At 48.9% G+C, this 15,273-nt stretch overlaps 1 pseudogene; it reads right to left on the bottom strand.

Annotated features, from left to right (window-relative positions):
• Positions 1-4,631: 4,631 nt before the first annotated feature.
• On the bottom strand, positions 4,632-6,200 carry LOC108523590 (peptidyl-prolyl cis-trans isomerase A pseudogene; annotated as a pseudogene).
• Positions 6,201-15,273: the final 9,073 nt, after the last annotated feature.

Raw genomic sequence — 15,273 nt, 5'->3', positions numbered from 1 at the left:
TTCATGTGTGTAGGACCTGTGCAATCCACAGAGCCCTGCACTTAGAAGCACTAATCTCTGGACCGGATTACTGCTTGGGTGCTACCATATTGAATTCTTTTATTTCAATTTTGTTAGAGACGGGGTCTCTTTCTCTGTTACCCAGGCTGCACTGCAGTGGCGTGATCACAGCTCATTGCAGCCTCAAGCTCCTGGGCTCAACTGATCCTCCTGCCTCAGCCTCCTGAGTAGCTGGGACTACAGGTGTGGCCATCAAGCCCAGTTAATTAAAATAATTTTTTTTGTAGAGATGGGGTCTCACTGTATTGCCCAGGCTGGTCTTTTGGAGCAGCGGGCTCCCTGTGTTCATTTTTTACCGAGCCCCAGAAGTTACACAGGCAGTTCTGCTGGAGATCAGGGCTGGCGGGTAACATCAGGGTCATCGTGGAAGAGGATGTGAGACATGGGTGAATTCAGGACTTTTTGGCTAGACTCTGTAAGACCGGCTGGTATTTTGGATTTGGGTGGGAGAATTCAGGGAAGAGGGAGGAATCACTCCCGAATGTGGGGCTGGGACTTGAGGAATGAGCACCCTTTATGCAGATGGGAAATATCGGGTAAACAAGTCAAGCGGAATTTGGAGTGGGCAGATGGGGTCAAGAATTTCAGTTTGGTGAAAATAAACGTCCTATCAAATTTTATAAAATAGGGATGGTCTATTACATTAAGAAAAATTGCTGACCAGCCAGGCATGGTGACTCATGCCTGTAATCCCAACACTTTGGGAAACCAAGGTGGGATGATCGCTTGAGGCCAGGAGTTTGAGACCAGCCTGGGCAACATAGCAAGACCCCATCTCTACAAAAAATTTTAAAAAATTAGCTGAGCATGGTGGTGCGCACCTGTAGTCCCAGCTACCTGGAAGGCTGAAGCTGGGGAGGACTGCTTGAGCCCAGGAGGTAGGGGTTGCAGTGAGCTATGGTTGTGCCACTGCACTTCAGCGTGGGTGACAGAGCGAGGCTTTGTCTCCTAAAAAAAAAAAAAAAAAAAAAAAATTGGGCCAGGCGCAGTGATTCATGCCTGTAATCCTAGCACTTTGGAAAGCCAAGACGGGCGGATCACCTGAGGTCAGGAATTTGAAACCAGCCTGGCCAACGTGGTAAAACCCCATCTCTACTAAAAATACCAAAACATTAGCTGGGCATGGTAGCAGGTACCTGTAATCCTAGTTACCTGGGAGACTGAGGCAGGAGAATCGCTTGAACCTGGGAGGTTGCAGTGAGCTGAGATTGCACCATTGCACTTCAGCCTGGGGGACAGAGTGAGACTCTGTCTCAAAAAAAAAAAAAAAAAAAAGAAAATTGGTGACCCAATATTGTACCATAGTTTTGCAAGATGCAAGGGAGAAACAGGTAAGGGAGTTCATGAGCTCTCTCTGCATTATTTCTTACAACTCCATGTGAATCTACAATCATCTGAAAATGAAAAGTTTAATTAAAAAAAACTGGTGACCCAGAAAATCGGGACGTGAATGGAGCGATAGGCAGCTTGGGGCAGGTGTTACTCATTTTTATTCATCAGTTCTTAAATCTGCAAGGAGTTTGGGGGCAGCTCATCGAGGCAGACACGACCAGGAACAGCGAAGGGGCTGTTTGTGGTGTCTGGGGGGACAGTGGTGGCGGCTACGGTACCTGAGCATCTGTCCTTCCTTGTGGTCTGGTGTTGAGAGCTGATGGGGTGGACAGCAGCTCATCTCTTGGAGGTCCTGCCAAGTAACGAGGTGGACTTGGCTCTAGAGGACAATGTCCTTGGCTCTGAGGACACTGACTTCAGCACTCACCTCCTCTGGTAATTTCATGCCACTTGGGCAGTGGGACAGACACAGGGGCACGAAACCACGGGTAGGAGAGGAGGCCAGGATAAGCCCGGTTGGTGTTCACTTTCAAGCTTTACTTCACTAGAGTCAGGGTTCCCGGCGGGGAGAGGAGCATCTCCTCTTAAGATATTTGCAGATTTATTCACAGAACTTCCCACACATCTGGATGAGGGTATACGACTTGCCCCCTGGAGGAAAGAGTTAGATGGATCGCTAAAGCACAAAATGTTCTTGTAAAATCGCTTCCATATTTTATTAGACGCAGATGAGCATGAATTATTGTGAAGCCAGCAGGGGAGTTTGCAAATTTGGTTCTTGCCTTTTTCCATCAACAACCGCCCCCCTCACCTAGATGGTGATGGAAGGACTGGTTGAGGGATGCTGGTTTGGGGTGGAACCTTTGAATAAAGAGCTCATTCACTTGTTAATTCATCCAGACATCAGATGTTTATGGAGCACCTACTGTATGTCAGGGAATGCAAGTGCAATGACAGCTTGCAGGCATCATTCTTGTTGATCAACTTTCCAGCGACACCACCAAGGTCCTTCTGAGATGCGCCATTTTTGATTTACAGTTATGTTGGGGATGACTTTTGGGGGAGGAAGCTTCCTTTTGAGCCTCTCAGAGTGCCACTGTCTTATGTATGCCATAGAAAAGAAGGCACATTTCACTTACCCCTTCATGGTCAGAAATGCAAATTAACATGGAATTCCACTTTCCCACGATCTCCCGATTTGCATCAAGGTGTGAAACTCCTTGGGGGGAAAATGGACACAGTTGTGCAAAATTGGTTTTCTAGCTGAATAGATCTGATTAGTTGCTTACACTCTGTGTGGCTCTGTCATTTTCTTTTTTCTTTTTTTTTAATTAATTAATTAATTAATTTATTGAGACAGTCTTCCTCTGACGCCCAGGCTGGAGTGCAGTGGCACGATCTCGGCTCACTGCAACCTCTGCCCCTAGGTTCAAGTGATTCTCCTGCCTCAGCCTCCCTAGTAGCTTGTATTATAGGCGTGCACCATCACGCTCGGCTAATTTTTGTACTTTTAGTAGAGACAGGGTTTTACAATGTTGGCCAGGCTGGTCTTGAACTCCTGACCTCAGACGATCCACCTGCCTCAGCCTCCCAAAGCGTTGGGATTACAGGCGTGAGCCACCATGCCCAGCCAAAAATTTTTAAAAAAATAAAATAAAAGAACCACCCAAGATCTGAGCTGTTGTATAATTAAAAATTTATTCTAGAATAAAGAACTTCCCTGGTTTCTGAAAGGGAGTGTCTAAGTTCTTGGAATTTCGTGAGTGATAGGAGTGTGTGTTATTCACACAGACTGCCCACCCCTGAGTTTACATTAATGAGGTGACTTGGGATGGGAGCTGGCCATGCCAGGAAGTCCAATCGTGTGATTACAGGGCTGGGGCTTTGAGCCAAGTGATATCAGCCCAGCCTGTGGGGTGGGGTAGGGTGGGAGGCTGGAGACTGAGTTCAGTCACATGGACAATGATTCAATGAATAATGTCTATGATGAAACCCGAATAAAAACTCCAGACACTGAGGCTTGGGGGAGCACCCTGGTTGATGAACATAGAGGTGTGCCAGATTCTATGGGGAGAGGGCCTAGAAGCCGTGCATTTGAGACCCTGCCCTCCCAGGCCTTGCCCTTCATGTCTCTTTGTTTGGCTGTCCTGATTTGTACTCTTTGTAATAAAACTGTAATTGCAACTATAGAACTTACCTGAATTCTGAGTCATTTTGGCAAATTATTGATCCTGAGGAGGATCATAAAAACCTCTCCCGCTCCCAGATTGGTGGCCAGTTGGTCAGAAGTGCCTGTGTCTTGGTGACCCCTGAACTGGCCTCTGAAATGAGGGTGGCCTTGCTGGGAACCATGCCCTTAGACCTGTGGAGTTTGATGTTAACTCCAAGTGCCTGGCATCAGAATTGCATTGCAGTAATTGCAGAGCCAAGAGAACGCCACGCCATATTTCATTTTGTCAGCCAAGAAATTCTCTCTCGAAGGCTTATTTTGTGCCAGGCCTGGTGGTGGGTGCCACAGGTACCACCTAACTGTTGAATGTTATGTTACTGAAGGAATTCATGAGGCTGAAAATAGCACCTGTGTCAAAGGGATGATACTGTGAAAAACACACCGTGATTGGAATTACTATTTTTGGGAGGATGCACAGATTTGGAGGACCAGATTTTCACATACATTCATTAAACCAAGGAAGTCAAAAAACTTCATGAAGTTAAAGGCTGGAAAGGAATTTTTAGCATTACCTTAAGAGGTGTCCTGTTTCTTAAGAACTTGGAGTCATTTCTTGATGGAGAAAGGATGCCAGTGGCAGACACCATGGTCCTATCCATAAGCTCTCATTGGGATGTTCCAGTTGTGGTGAGCTTGCTGTGGGGGAAATGTTTGAGACCACTGTTAGCAAGGACTTGAGAAGTGCACAAGGCATAGTGCAACAAGAGCAGGAGGAAGGGCTTGAGGTCTCCTTGAGTCCTCATGTGGATGGGTGGGGCCATGGCAGAGAAGCACTAGTAGATGAATGTCTGTAAGATCCCATATTGGGGATTTTCCTGTCCTGGGGGCCAACACCTCCATTTCTCTCTCTCTCTATTTTTTTGTTATTTAGTTTTTATTTCACAATCATAAACTTAACTCTGTAATCCAGCTAGGCATGGAAGGGAACAAGGAAAATATGGAACCCAAAGGGAACAGCAGTGAGACCACAAAGATTCTAGGATACCACGAGCAAATGGGGTAGAGGGTGCTCTCCTGAGCTACAGAAGGAATGGTCTGGTGGTGAAGATAAAACACAAGTCAAACTTATTAGAGTTTTCCACAGTCAGCAATGGTGATCTTCTTGCTGGTCTTGCCATTCCTGGACCCAAAGCGCTCCATGGCCTCCACAATCTTCATGCCTTCTTTCACCTTGCCGAAGACGACATGCTTGCCGTCCAACCACTCAGTCTGGGCAGTGCAGATGAAAAACTGGGAACCATTTGTATTGAGTCCAACATTTGCCGTGGACAAGATGCCAAGACCTGTATGCTTTAGGATAAAGTTCTCATCTTCAAATTTCTCCCTGTAGATGGACTTGCCATCAGTGCCATTAAGGTGTGTGAAGTCACTGCCCTGACACATAAACCCTGGAATAATGCTGTGAAAGCAGGAACCCTTATAACCAAATCCTTTCTCTTCAGTGCTCAGAGCATGAAAGTTTTCTGCTGTCTTTGGAAACTTGTCTGCAAACAGCTTGAAGGAGACATGGCCCAAGGGCTCGCCGTTAACAGCAATGTTGAAGAACACGGTGGGGTTGACCGTGGCTGATAGTACAGAGCTCCTGGTGGCGGTGGTGTCTGCAAAGCCTCTCTCTCTCTTTTTTAAGAGATAGGGTCTCACTCTCTCACCCAGGCTGGAGTTCAGTGGCACAATCGTAGCTCATTGCAGCAGCCTCAAACTTCTGGCCTCAAGCAATCCTCCTGCCTCAACCTCCTGAGTAGCTGGGACTAGAGCTGTGTGCCTCCATGCCTGGCTAATTTATTATTATTATTATTATTTCTTAGAAATGGGATCTGGCTTTGTTGCCCAGACTGTTCTCAAACTCCTCGTCTCAAGCGAGGATCCTCCCACCTGGGTCTCCCAAAGTGTTGGGATTACAGGCGTGAGTCACCGTGTCTAGCCAATGCCTCCATTTCTGAGACGGACAGTCTCACTGCCCAGAGGAGCATCTGGCTGGCCTTCATTTGTTAAAGAGAATCTCAACGGAAGGGGGCCCACCCATTGGAAGTGGTTAAGCTAAGTCTGGAGGCCCACCCATTCGTAGTGGTTGAGCTAAGTCTGGACATTCAGTCATGGTGGGCCAGGGGCTTGTTAGAACTCCTTGGAAGCAAGAATGGCTGAGTAAACCAGGATTTTGTTGCAAAATGGAGTTGGTCCTGGATTCTCACTTTTAGAGTCACCAGTTGGGGGACCCTTCCAGCAGCCCCCAGGACCAATGACTGAAATGGAGTGGGCAGGCCTGGGGAGCCGGGAATGATGCAGGGGTATCCGAGTTCTGAAGGCAATCTCTACAAGCCAGTGCCAGTGGGTGGAGGCAGACAGACATCCTTCCAGAGCCTGTTGGGGCTACAGGGAGTCACCATGTCCCCAGCATGCTGCCAGGGTAGAAGGGGCATCAGAAGCAGCATCACTGGATGGCCTGTTCTCCCATCCTCTGGCGTTTCACAAACTCACCATGAATGGGACAGATTTCACGACCACTCAGGGGCTTTTCAGAAATCTGGGAGTGGGGATGACCCTGTAACTTTTTCAGGTCTGGAAGCAAGAAACATCCCATGGCTGACAGCTCCCACCAGGGAAAGGACAGCTGTATGCAGCATCTTCCTTCTTACCCGGGCACAGATACCAGGGGCTGGAGAAGGAGTGCTGACACGGAGGGACTGGCTACCCTGAGATGCCAAACTCCCCACCTTCTGGGAAGAAATGCATATAATGGATACATGAATGTTTGAAAATGTGCACATAATGGGTACATATGTGTTTGAATGTATGCATTGTGTGTATGTGTGTGTGCATTTGTGTGAGTCTGTGTGAGTGCATGAGCGAAAGTGTGTGATATATGAAGCCAGCCTGACGGGGTTTGGTGGCATTGCCAGAAGCCCCTGAGAGGAAGGGAAAATGTGCATGTTTGTGTGTGTGTCTGTGTGTGAGTAGGGTGTGTGTCTATGTCAGTGTAAGGATACATAACTGTGAGTGTGTGTCTTAGTCCAAGGAGGCTGCTATAACGGAATGCACACATTCAAGCTACACATAATCTATCTGGTGGTTCTCATGCACCAGTCCTTGCAATGAACAGCATATATTTTTGCATATGTGCATATAATGGGTACATGTATGTTATCTGGTGGTTCTCATGCACCAGTCCTTGCAATGAACAGCATATATTTTTGCATATGTGCATATAATGGGTACATGTATGTTTGAATTCATGCATACAATGGATACATGTATGTTTGAATATGTGCACATAATGGGCACACATATGTTTGAATGTGTGCATTGTGTATATGTGTGTTTGCATTTGTGTGAGTCTGTGTAAGTGCCTGAGTGAATGTGTGGGATATATAAATATATGTGTATGTGAGCTTCGAGTGTGTGCATTTGTAAGTGTGTGTGCATGTTTGAGTGTATGTTTGAACGTGTGAGGTGTTGTGCATGGATTGAGAGCATGCGTGAGATCCTGATTTACTATTTTTTAAGAAAGAGCTAGTTCTCAAGAATAAGAACAATGGAAGGAGGACATATTAGAGGAGAGTCACAGGGCAGAAATTCAGAAATCCAGGGTGGATTGAGGGGCTCAGAGAGGAGGAGGGAGAAATAAATGGTAGCCAGGGTGCTGTGTGAATCAGCTGTAGAGCTATTTTAGTACATGCTAGTAGTGGGAAACTTTGGAGACAGAAAGAGATGTCCAGTGAGGATTTTCAGAAAATTTTCATGAAAGGATTTGTCTAAAGCCCCTGGGCCTCCCTTTTGACGAAAGTGATATGATAGATTTACATGAGTATACATTGCAAGGACTGGCTCATGAGAACAGCCAAATATATTCAGGTTACACAAGGGAATGAAGGCCTAGCGGCCGTTTCTCCGGGACATCCTACGGTGTAAATTTCAAAGGACACCCAGAGAAGCTGGATATAGATTTGTAAAAAGATAACGTTTTGAATGTCCATCAGGATATGACGAGTTTCTGAGAAAGAAGCCCAAGGGGGTGGAACACCTGTTCCCCTATGACCATTGGCCCGATACCTCCCCAGGGAGCATGGCAGTGCATAGGAATGACATTTGATAGGAACCGCAAAGACACAGCCACATTCATCAGAATATGTTCAGCTGTTTGCATTCACTCTGGCTCAGACATTAGAGGAGATTTCCTGGCGTATGTGACTGAAAAGCCAGAGGCAGGGGGTGGGTGCCAGCATGGGTTTCATTTAGTGAGTCCAGTGTCATGAAGGTTTCTTCCTATCTCTGCTTTGCTTTCTGTGATGAAAGCTTTATCGCCAGGATGGCTCCTCTTCCTGGGTCCACATCATCTGTGTCACCACAGCTTCATTCCACACCATCTGGATAAACAGGGAGACACTCTGGCCCAAGATGTCAAGGCTGAGTCCCGAGATCCACCTGGCAGACGGTAATGACCATGGATGGGGAACAGGCTCTGCTGAAGGGTTGACGTCAACTGGGCCACCTACTGAGCCAGCCTATTGTGGGCTGAATTGTGTCCCTCTGTCCCCATATTCATTCATTGAAGTTGTCACCCCCCAGTGACTACATTTAAAGACGTGTTTAAGTTAAAATGAGATTATTAGTGTGGGCACTAACCCAATATAGATTGGTCCTTATAAGAGGGGGAGATGAGGACATAGATGTACAGAGGTATGACCATGTGAATACCCAGCAAGAAGACGGCCGTCTGCAAACCAAGGAGAGAGGCCTCAGGAGGAACCAACCTGCTGAGACCTTGGACTTCCAGCCTCCAGGACTGTAAGACAATAAGTTTCTGGGGCTGAATGGAGAGCCAGTGGATCTTGCCTCACATGTCCATTGGCTGGAAGAGGAGGGAGGCAAGAAGGACTGTCTTTTCTGCCTGATTCCTGAGGTCTCTGCCTAGAGGAGAACAGGCGCAGCAGTCTCTGGACTCCTGGTAGTACCAGCCCTCGCCAGTCTCACAATCACAGTGGTCACTCGCTGGCCATAGCAAGAACGGAGAAGGAAAGAGAGCTGGGTGGTCACCCCCACAGCAGTATCTCCCGGAGAGGCAGAAGTTCCTATTTTAGGAAGCAAGGCAGGAGCTTGACTTCCTTCTCAGGGGAGTGGCCAGGGCTGGGCTTCCTTTGGAGACCAGCAAGGTTCAGACACCTGCTGAGTTTGGATCTGTGGCCTTTGGGTTCTAGAAGACTCAGCCCCAGTAGCAGCAGGGTTTTTTTTTTTTTTTTTTTGAGACAGAATTTCACTCTGTCACCCAGGCTGGAGCGCAGGGGCGCGACCTCAGCTCACTGCAACCTCCACCTCCCGAGTTCAAGTGATTCTCCTGCCCCAGCCTCCTAAGTAGCTGGGATTACAGGTGCCCGCCAACATGCCCAACTAATTTTTGTATTTTTAGTAGAGATGGGGTTTCAGCATGTTGGCCAGGCTGATCTCAAACTCCTGACCTCAAGTAATCCACCTGCCTTGGCCTCCCAAAGTGCTGGGATTACAGGCGTGAGCCACTGTACCCAACCTAAGGCTGGCTTCTTTTCCTGGCTCTGCCCCCACGAAACACCACAGGGGACTCCTGCTCCTGGAATGATCAGAGCCTCCTTGGGGCCAGTTGCCCCTCTGCAGCCACAGATGCTGAGCTGGGACTCAGAGAAGGACATCAATGATAGCCAGCTTCTTCCCAAGAAGGCCCTGGTGCAGGGCGATGGTGGAGATGCCCCTGAATTTCTGAGCTGTGGGCAGAAGGGTTGGGGGTGTAGAATAAATGGGGGGTGGGACCCAGTGTATATGAGGGGTCAGCCTGGATTTTGAATCCCAAGCTTGGACGATACAGATCATGTGTTTCTGCAGTCTGACATCTGAAGCCCTGTCCTACACATTCCCAAAGCTCCTCCTTAAGCATCTTGGTGGACAGTGGAGACATCTCCCACTCTAGGAACTGAAAACACAAGGTCTTCCATTCCCAGCATGCCTTGCAGCCTGAGCATGTGACCTGAGCTCAGCCAATCAGAGATGTCTGCTATTCCTGGGCACTCCTTCTGGTGGTGGTGGTCACATGGAGCCTGTTGTCTCAGGGCAGCCATGCCTTCCCCAAATGCAAGTGTGTGGACCCCCTTGTACCCTGCCCATCAGTTCCCTTCTATCTAATTAACGATCCATCTCTGTTGCTTGCAACTCATAAGCTGGCTGATACGAAAGGGAATGCAGCCCACCAAAGTCAGCCTGGGGATGTGGAAGGGGGTCCAGGGAGCAGGGCTGGACACTCCAGGACAGGGCAGCCAGGGTGGGATCCTGGGTCAAATGTAGGGGTCCCCCAAAGTGAGTGAGCAGATCCCCCCCAATGACGGATCTGCTGCACAGCCCAGTGAAAGCAAAACTGTCAGTCTCCAATACCATCCTGCCCCCGACTATCCAACAGGCTGTGTGACCTTGGGCCACCGCCTCCCCTCTCTGAGCCTGGCTCCTCCTGTATGGACTGGGAGCTAGCGTTGGTAACCTCTGGGGAGCCCCCTCCTCACCTTTGACTCTCTGTCTCTGCATTTGGGCTGTGCTGTGGTGGCTGGCGGCTCTGGGTGCTATCTGCCTATCGGTCCAAAGCCTCGGGAAGCAGGCCAGGCCTTGGCCCACCTGGGGAGCGCAGCAAGTTTTATTTTATTTTCTCTTTCCAGGCTTTGGCGAAAGGCTGTCCCCGATGGGGGGACAGCTTGGGGGGTTCCGGAGGCAGGAGGGAGATGAGCTCCGGATTGCAGATCTTCAGGCGATCTGAGGAAAAGTAGGAGAATTTAAAGAGTCATGGGATAACCTCCCAGGGAGTCCCCAAGGCCAGCATAGGGCAGAACCAGGGATAAGGGCCCAGCCCAGGCTAGGGGAGCAGCTACCCCTGGCAGGTATAAATAATGAAACGCTGCAGCTACTGACAGAACCACACCATTGGAAGGGTGCTTGCGAATTCTCTTTGATTTCTCCTCTGCACCTGTGGAGTGCCGGCCATGTGTGTCCCCACCTGCCAGGGAAGCTGAGAGGCCTGGCTGGGTGCTTTGGGTTTGAGCGAGGACAGCAGCTTGGTTCTGGGTTAAGCAGATTGCATGAGAGGTAGCCAAGCATTCTGGCTTCTGCTGGACCCCCCACCGTGTTCCCCAGCCAGTCAGGGCTACTGGGGACCTCTCTGCCCACACTGGCCACTGGGCTAAGATGGGCTTCTGCCGGAGAGCCATTCATGAAGGTGTGTAACACACAAGGCCCAGTCAGGAAAAGAGAAACCACTCTGAGTATTTCAGAGTGAACTTGTTGGTTACCCAGGTATGGTAGGGAGTTGAGAAACAGAAAGGGTAAAATGAGGCAAGCCAGAGATTAGCAACGCAGGAAGCCGCAACCAGCTCTAGGGTTGGGAAGACCCAGGGGGAAGTGGATTTCCTGGAGCCAAGGATCTGGGCCATGGGGTTGGGGGCGGAGCCGTGGCAGGGGCAGACCAATAGGAAGCTGGGACCATGGAGGGAGGGACTGTGACTGTGTAGGAACCACGGCCAGAGGCTTTACCCAGAGGGAGAGAGAGCAGGAGAAATTCCCTGGTTTCTCCCTTTACCCCATCTTCTAGTCTTTTGTCTTTTCTTTAAAACTATGGTAAAAGACACATAACAGGAAGTTTATCATCTGCGCCATTAAAAATATATATAATAAATATTTATATTATTTATTTATTTATTTTAAGGCAGGGTCTCACTCTGTTGCCCAGGCTAGAGTGCAGTGGTGCAGTCATAGCTCACTGCAGCCTCCAATTCCTGAGCTCAAGCAATTCTCCCGCCTCAGCCTCCTGAGTAGGTGGGACTAGAGGCATGTGCCACTGTGCCTGGCTAATTTTTAAATGATATGTAAAGATGGAGTCTTGCTATTTTGCCTAGGCTGATCTTGAATTGTCCTCAAGTGATCCTCCGGCCTTGGCCTCCCAAAATGCTGGGATTATAGGTGTGAGCCACTGCACCTGGCCGGCACCACTTTTAAGTGCACACTGCAGTCGCGTTAAACATATTCACATTGTTGTGCAACCATCACCACCGTCCATCTCCAGAACTTTGTCATCTGGCCTCACTGAAACTTTGTCCCCATTAAACAACAACTCCCCATTCTCCTCCCCCAGCCCCTGGCAACCATCATTCAACTTTCTCTCTCTATGAGTCTGATTGCTCTAGATACCTCATATAAATTGAACTATACAGGCTGGGTGCAGTGGCTCATGCCTGTAATCCCAGCACTTTGGGAGGTCGAGGTGGGTGGATCACCTGAGATTGGGAGTTTGAGACCTGCCTGACCAATATGGCAAAACCCCATCTCAACTAAAAATACAAAAATTAGCCAGACATGGTGGCGTGGACCTGTAATCGCAGCTACTCAGGAGGCTGAGACAGGAGAATCGCTTGAACCCAGGACGCTGAGGTTGCAGTGAGCCGAGATCATGCCCCTGCACTCCAGCCTGGGCAACAGAGCGAGACTTTGTCTCAAAATAAATAAATGAACAAATAAACAAATAGAATTGTACAGTATTTTTTTGTGTGCAATTGACCTATTTCATTTAGCATAATGTCCTCAAGGTTCATCCATATTGTAGCATGTGTCAGGATGTCCTTCCTTCCTTTTCTTTTTGTCTTAGAGATGAGGTCTTGCTCTGTTGCCCCGGTTGGAGTGCAGTGGCATAGTCATAGCTCACTGAAGCCTTGAACCCCTGGGCTGTAGGGGTCCTCCTACCTCAGCCTCCTGTGTAGCTGGGTTTGCAGGTGAGTGCCACCATGTCCGGCTTCCTTCCTTTGTAAGGCTAAATCATCTTCCATTGTATGGGTGAGACCACATTCATTCATTCATCCATGGACACATGACTGCGTCTACCTTTTGGCTATTATAAGTAATGCCGATACACATGTGGTGTACAAATATCTCTTTGAGACCCTGCTTACATTCTTTTGGTTATACACCCAGAAGTGGAATTGGTGGATTATATGGTAATTCTGCTTTAATTTATTGAGGAAGTGCCTTACTGTTTTCCAAAGCAGCTGCACCATTTTGCACTCCCACTAGCAGTGCACAAGGCTTCCAGTGTTTTGTTTGTTTGCTTGTTTGTTTTGAGACACAATCCCACTCTATTGCCCAGGCTGGAGTGCAGTGGCGCGATCTTGGCTCACTGCAACCTCTGCTTCCCAGGTTCAAGTGATTCTTGTGCCTCAGCCTCCTGAATATCTGGGATTACAGGTGCACGCCACCACTCCTGGCTAATTTTTATATTTTTAGTAGACGGGTTTTCCCCATGTTGGTCAGGGTGGTCTTGAACTCCTGGCCTCAAGTGACCACCCCACCTTGGCCTCCAAAAGTGTTGGGATTATAGGTGTGAGCCACTGCGCCCGGCCATCTTTTATTTTTTTGTTTTCTTAATAAACTTGCTTTCAGTTTACGGACTCGCCCTGAACTCTTTCTCATGCAAGATCTAAGAACCCTCTCCTGTTGGGGTCTGGATCGGAGCCGCTTTCCTGCAACAGGATGGGAAGGCTGGGCTGAGAAGGCAGCACTGCAGGGAGCTGGCCTGCCTAAGAATAAGGCCAGCAGAAGGAAAACAAACTCCAGGATTGCAGAAGCAGGGAGTCTTGACAACTTTGTTTCTGTGCCTGGATACAGCTATGCCTAAAGCCACCTCTCACCTCTGGGCATTCACAAGTTCCCTCTTTTTTCAGGGCCTGGTTGGGTTGAGATTTCTGTCACTTGCCACTAGAGGTCATGACCGATGCACGTGCCTCGGGGCCCAAGCCCTGGCGTTTGTGCACCTTCTTGATTCTGTATTCCTCGTGTTGCAGTTCGGGAAGTCTGGTCTTCCAGACAGGTGATCCCTCTGAATACGCCTCAGTACTTCCTTGGTTTGCACAGAGACAGGCAGATCAGAAGTTGGTGGGAGGCCAGCTGAGAGTTTTTGAGTCGGGAAGATGCATCTTTGATGATTCTCAGACTTGGGGACTTACCCATGGTATCCTTGATGGTGAGTGGTGGAACTGGGACTGAGTCAGGCTGTGGGGCCACTTGGCTGGTTTGTCCACACTTGGGAGCCTGGTGAAGGCTGGTGCAGGGGAGGGGGCATCCTTGTTAGACCAGGATGACAGAGCTGTTTCTGCTTTTTTTTTTTTATTGCTATTGTTATTATAAATTTATTTAAAAGACGGGGTCTCACTAAGTCGCCCAGCCTGGAGTAGAGTGGCACAATTGTAGCTCACTGTAGTCTTCAACTTCTAGGCTCAGTTGATCCTCCTGCCTCAGCCTCCAAGTGGCTAGGACCACTTTTGCACACCACTATGTCTGGCTAGTTTTTCAACTTTTTTGTAGAGATAGTCTCACTTTGTTGCCCAGGCTAGTCTCGAACTCCTGGACTCAAGCAATCCTACCACTTCAGACTCTCCAAGCCCTGGGATTACAAGCGTGAGCCACTGGGCCCGGCTGTTCCTGTTTCTAAAATGGCCACAGAGCTGAAAGAATATTCTCTTTGTATGGTGACAGAGTGGAGTGCTGGCCCTCGGAGGTCTAAGTGGCCCTGCTTTTGCCGAGACAGGCTCATCTACTCCCCAGGCACTCAGGAGGGCTGTTACAGGGCACTCAAGGCTTTGTGCTTCAAGGACAGAGCTGGAATGAAACCCTAGCGGCCCAGCGCCTCATCAGCCCCACTGCCATTCCTCGTCCTCCCCGAGCACTTTGCACATTCAAAAGCTATTTCAGAAATAGCAGCACATCTGATTCTCTTTAATGCACTTCCAGGCAGCACAGATGTGCATCAATGGATGAATGTTCCCTGAACCAAAGTGCTTCCGTGGGCCTCATGGTCCCCTCCCTTGGCACCCACTCCCAGGCCAAGAGCATCCTGTGAATCATGCATTTGTTCCTGTGATTGCTGTTCACAGAGTGGCAACTCTTGCAAGGGGAGGGGTACAAAGTGAATATTTAGACGCTACAGGAGACGAAGGGTCAGGGACTCTGGCTGGGATGGGGACAGGGAACGGGAAGAAGCAGACCTTGTCAGGGGGTGATGTAGGCTCCTGGAGTGGAAGCTTGCAGAGTCCAGAGCCCTGCCACCTGTTCACATGGCAACGGCACCCTGGCTACAACACCTCCTGCACATGTCCATACGTAACAGGCTTTATCCTGAATGGAGAACTTGGCACCTGAAGCGGTCCCATATGGAGCCCAGCTGACACGGGGGTGGGGTGGGGAGGGAACCAACAGACACAAACAAAGCACTGGGTTGAGTGGGGGCGGGGGGGGCAAAATCTCCATGGCTGAAGAGACAGCAAACCAGAGACCAGACTAATAAGAGATGCGTAGACGGCTATACAGCAACTCCCAAATCGAAATGATTGCACGAAGCTCGCTCCAATATCCAAAGGCATAAATTAAGCACTGAGACCGTCTGTCCCTAAAATGTGTCAGTCAGACAGACAGATGACTGAGGGAAGACAGCTGATGTTTCCGTCGTTTGCAAAAATACAGTACTCTGATTCTGAGGGGGAGGCACCAAAATTCGTGATTCAACTTTGAAAGCAATGTTCAAAGTTAAAAAAAAAAATTAAAGCTTAAAAAATGTCTCTGGAAAGGAACATGAAGACAAGTGTTATGAAAAGTTGAAAGTCTCTCCC

This window comes from Rhinopithecus bieti, unplaced genomic scaffold (assembly GCF_001698545.2).
Source record: "Rhinopithecus bieti isolate Rb0 unplaced genomic scaffold, ASM169854v2 scaffold_2723, whole genome shotgun sequence".
NCBI classification, from domain to species: domain Eukaryota; kingdom Metazoa; phylum Chordata; class Mammalia; order Primates; family Cercopithecidae; genus Rhinopithecus; species Rhinopithecus bieti.
This window is presented reverse-complemented; position numbering and strand designations above follow the sequence as displayed.